Source organism: Poecilia reticulata, linkage group LG1, assembly GCF_000633615.1.
Source record: "Poecilia reticulata strain Guanapo linkage group LG1, Guppy_female_1.0+MT, whole genome shotgun sequence".
Lineage (NCBI taxonomy): Eukaryota > Metazoa > Chordata > Actinopteri > Cyprinodontiformes > Poeciliidae > Poecilia > Poecilia reticulata.
The window spans coordinates 29,228,642-29,233,976 of record NC_024331.1 but is presented as its reverse complement, the minus strand read 5'-3'; the positions used below and the strand labels follow the sequence as shown (position 1 = coordinate 29,233,976).

The following is a 5,335-nucleotide window of genomic DNA, read 5'->3' as shown; positions in this document are numbered from 1 at the left end:
GTTTGCCATATGTTCGCAAATCAATGCTGCACATACATTCCTATGGATACCCCACCAAAACACACAATTAAAACAGTAATGACCAGGCTTAGTAAACTGAAAGTGGAAGTAAAGATAATGCAGGACAGAACATGCATGGAGGTTCTGGAAAGCCTGAAGGCCATTCTATGACCTTCATGGAAAGGTCTCTACCTTGACCCAATTTTTTGCAGTCAAGTTAGGGTTAACTCTATCTTGACTGTAGTAATAGTAATTGCTATTTTTCTGCTTGTGTGTTGTGTGCTCAAAAGGAGATGGATCTTGGGGACTATATACAGATGGATGACCAAGGACAGTGGACATCAGACTAAATCACATGGCCACCTGGAACAGTGAAACGAGGAATTGTTCAAAGGAAGGTGAGGGACACTTTAGATGCCTGGACTAATTCACTTATAAGTTTGTTCAATGGATTAATGAGTTCAACAGAGCTTTGGACAGAATGAAAGGGCCTCATGTGGAAGCACACCATTCAGGGTTTCTTTCAGAAACTTGCTAAATCCGGTGGTCGGGGCACAGAGACGGTCCATCGGCGGTCCACCGTGTTTTTGTATTAAAAAGTTGGCCAATTACGCTACTCCCCCTTTCCCAGATTTCATTTAATCTAACACAGAAGGTGTTAAAGGTGCTGATGTTTTTACCAGCAAGAGGGGCCCTTCAGTCCAATTCTGCTCAAGGCCTCATACGACCTTGGACTGGCCCTGCATGATGAGTTAAATCCTCTTAACTACACAGAGATTAATAACAAATGGGAGATTTAATTTAATTCCGCTAATGTGACTTTAGTAGCTCTTTCATTTCGTGTTTATTGAGTTTTTTATGAGCTCCACAGAAACAGTTTTGGTTGCTCAAATTTATGGGAAAAGATTTTCAGATCTCTGCACACATAAACTCTGGCTGACTAAGTGGACAAAGCATTTGGTATGGTTTGATGCAACCAGAAGAATAATACTAAACATAATAATAAAATAATATGAAGCCAGCATGATGCGTGACTATGAGGTGAGTGCGAAAGCTCCTCACCGGGCTGAACCTGCATGATAAGTTATTAGCGCTGTTTGGTTAACCACTAATGCACCGGCCAACAGGGACCACATACATATAATTAAAGGGAAGACAGAGCCAAACACTGGGCAGCTTGTTGAGATGTAAATCCAACACGTAATTCTTCGTTCACAAAGATAAAAGCATAGCGGGCTGTTGGGCTTAGAATACACTGGGGAAAACCTTGCCATTTGTATGCACTATTACACATTTTCATCATACAAGTTATGTGCAAGCAACAAAGGTGGCCTACAGCTAGTTAATCAATATAGGAACATGTCTGTGAGCATGAGTGAGTATGAATGTGAGGAGGAACTGCTTGAAAAAGGAATACTGGATTTCAAATGGAACAGAAATACCATATGAAGGATGGATAAGAGTCATTGTCACCTTTTACCAAAATAATATATCTAGAATGATAGAAAAACCTTTCTGGGTCCCCATCCTGGTTGCAAGCAGTAACCTTGACCACCCCATAATTAGCTATGTGGTTCACAGTTGGTGCTGGAACCCGAATTATGGCCTGAAGGACACATACAGCCTTTATAACACCTTGGGGAATGTACAAATCTGTTGGAATCCCATTTGGACTGACAAATGCGCCCCAGCTGCTTTTCACCACTACATGGAAGGATGCCTGGGGTAATTCAGAGATGAAATTTGTTCACCTTACCTGGATGATGTATTAGTGTTTAGTTCCACCTTTGAACAACACATCCAACATGTAAGGCAGGTCCTGCAACAACAGAGACAATGAAAGATAAAGTTAAGGCCAAACAAATGCAACTTTTTGAAACGAGAAGTCTGTTATGTGTGTTGCATCACATCAGCTGACAACAGTTAATAAAGATGGCATACACAAACTGCAATATTGTAATATCTGTTAAATTACTYGCCTTGTTAATTTACCTTTAGTCCTATTTCTTGAGGATATCTTTGTTCTATATTGTTAAGAATCTTAAGATGTTTTTAGGCAACTTTTTTGTGGTAGAGGTTGTTGCACCCCAGAAGTATTTTATTTAAATTATTTTGTTTTTTTAAGTTATGGATAAAACACTCTTTTATTCATTTATTTAATACATTTTATTTGTCTTATTAATTTTATTGTTTAAAACGTCATGCCTAGTTTTTTTGTTCAAGCATAGAAGTTTTACAAAATTAGAGATGCGTGCTATGTGACTTTTTCTGCAGCAAAAGTAGTGTCAGTTGTAAAGTTGTAACAAGAAGAAGAAACTGGAAGAAACTATGTAATGGTTTCTCTGTGCACTAAAGCCCGGCTGATCCAGAGAGAACAATTCCAAGAAAAATAGACACAGACAGGGGCAAATCTAATTATCAAAACTGAAGAACTGTCTGTATTATGAGTGCAACACAATAGATCTACTGGATGCTTTGTACTAATAAATACAGCTGGATGTTATAACCTTTTGACTACTCTGAAGCAGGTGGCATAAAACTGCATTCATCACAGGAGTAACTGCAGGATCAAGTTATTTCCTTTAGAAAGTCAACAGCAGACTACATTCATTAAAATACTTAATTAAATTTCAGTTGCCATTACCTTGTTTCATTATTGACTGAAGCTAAATTTAAGTTGCTTTTTATGCCTGTTTCTGCCTTGCTGTTAAAGCTTTCCTTCATTGCAATTCCAGTAGAACTGCATAGTCTAATAGAACAAAAAGTTATGTTGGCACTGTTTGTTCTGTTAGCTTAGATACTTTATACATAACGCTGCCAAAATAAAAACCTCAACCTTTACTGGCAGTTAAAAGAAACAAAGTAACTACATTCAATTGACCTTTACACAATGTTCTGTATGAATTATTATCTCCCCAGGACTGCTGCTTCAGAAACCACAGTTCTCAGCTCAGCACACTTAGAAACATTGCTTGTTTCAACTTCTTTTCAGTCTGCTTTGGAACAGGTAAGATTTTATAATATGCAAAAGGAAAATAAAATTTACTAGGAAAAAAAAGTATCTTTGCTTAGAATACACTGCAGCAAATAAAAATATTGTGTGTTTATTGAGTTCTAAAAAATGTTTAAAGAAGGCAATTTTATTATGAATTTAATTTCATTGATATTAATGTGGTGGAATTGTGTGGCTTGTTTCTTGAAATCAAAGATCTGTGGATCTCCAAAGCTGCATTTGTTGATTGTTCATTGCTTGGGATCAGAATTCTGGAAACCAAAAATGTTGTAGCTACCTCACAAGGTGACATCAAAATTATTGGGAATCACAACTTGCTTCAACATTTGTCTTATTTAATTGCTACAAATTGTAATCCATAATTTATTATTATTAATGAAGCCAAGCTCAGAATCTAATGAGGAAATTAAGAAACTTTTCACACAAGGAATGATCACTGACATGCTTATTTCTAATCGAGTCTGAGAATTTATTAACTAAATAGTCCAACTTTACAGCTGAATTATTGTGTGAATAACTTATTTCTTTAACTACTGGCATGTAACCTAACTACTGATAAGACTAAAGGAATACATTGAATAAGAAAATGGGAATAAAATGAGATTAATGAATAAGCAATGAGCAAATATGTTCTAACTCAAAAATGTGATATCAGCTTGTGCTAAAAAAAAAAAAGACTGAACAGAGATACACAACGTAAATATTTACATAAAAGTTCAAATGCATGTATGAATGAAATGCGTAATTTTTTTCAATAAATATTTAAATGTATTTAATACATGGGTATGTAATAATCACAATATGCTAAAACAATATTCAACCATTAAGTCTGACTTGTATTCATCCATCCTTCCATCCATTTTCTTCCGCTTCATCTGGGGTCGGGTCGCGGGGGCAGCAGCTTCAGAAGGGAGGCCCAGACTTCCCTCTCCCCAGCCACTTCTTCGAGCTCCTCCGGGGGAACCCCAAGGCATTCCCAGGCCAGCCGAGAGACGTAGTCCCTCCAGCGTGTCCTGGGTCTTCCCCGAGGCCTCCTCCCGGTGGGACGTGCCCGGAACACCTCACCAGGGAGGCGTCCAGGAGGCATCCTTACCAGATGCCCGAGCCACCTCAACTGGCTCCTCTCGACGTGGAGGAGCAGCGGCTCTACTCTGAGTCCCTCCCGGATGACTGAGCTTCTCACCCTATCTCTTAGGGAGAGCCCAGTCACCCTGCGGAGAAAACCCTTTTCGGCCACTTGTATCCGTGATCTCATTCTTTCGGTAATGACCCAAAGCTTTAGACCATAGATGAGGGTGGGAACGTAGATCGACCGGTAAATCGAGAGCTTCGCTTTTTGACTCAGTTCTCTCTTCACCACGACGGACCGGTACAGCGCCTGCTTCATGGCAGACGCTGCCCAATCCCAATCTGCCTGTCGATCTCCCACTCCCTTTTTCCCTCATTTGTGAAGAAGATCCCCAGATACTTAAACTCCTCTACTTGAGGCAGGACGACCCCCCTGAGCCGGAGAAGGCACTCTGCCCTTGTATTCAATTCAGATTGAAGTCCTGTGTTAGCAGCATGTCCATGTAATTCATACATGCATTTGAACTTTTTTTTGCACATTTTTACATATGCATCCCTGATCAGTTATTTTGTATAGCACATTTTAGCGGCAAGGCATTTCAAAGTGCTTTACATAATTAAAATAAAAACAGGAATAAACAGTGAGAAAGAGAAAAGGATTTTGAAAAAGATTAAAACAAATAAAAATAATAATAAAAAAGATAAAAACATTAAACCCTCAGAGTTTTAGTTAGAACGCCATCTAACAAGGGTACTCACACCTTAAAACCTTCATTAAAACAAACAGTGAGAATAAGGAAATAAAAAGTAAAGATAAAAACATTAAAAACATCAAAGACATCAAAACTGGCACTCTAATCCTAATTCAGCCATAAGCAACTCTAAACAGGTAGGTTTTAAGTTGATTTTTAAAGGCACCCAGTGTTTCAGCTGTTTTACAGTTTTCTGGAAGTTTGTTCCAGATTTGTGGTGCATAGAAGCGGAATGCTGCTTCTCCTTGTTTGGTTCTGGTTCTGGGGATGCAGAGCAGACCAGAACCAGAGGATCTGAGGGGTCTAGACGGTTGGTACAGCAATAACAAATCTTTAAGGTATTGTGGTGCTAAACCTTTCAGTAATTTATAAACTAAGTATTTTAAAGTCTATTCTTTGAGCTACAGGGAGCCAGTGTAGGGACTTTAAAACTGGTGTTATGTGCTCTATCTTCCTGGTTTTAGTCAGAACAGCAGCAGCAGCTTCTGGATCAGTTGCAGCT

At 38.8% G+C, this 5,335-nt stretch overlaps 1 protein-coding gene across 1 annotated transcript in view; it reads left to right on the top strand.

Annotated features, from left to right (window-relative positions):
• The first annotated feature begins 382 nt into the window (after positions 1 to 382).
• Positions 383 to 5,335, top strand: part of LOC103470916 (perforin-1-like) — a 192,613-nt gene continuing 187,660 nt past the window's right edge. The window contains exons 1-2 of the mRNA XM_008420391.2: positions 383 to 398; positions 2,920 to 3,007. The gene's annotated coding sequence lies outside the window, so the exon portion shown is untranslated. The remainder of the gene's footprint in view (positions 399 to 2,919; positions 3,008 to 5,335) is intronic.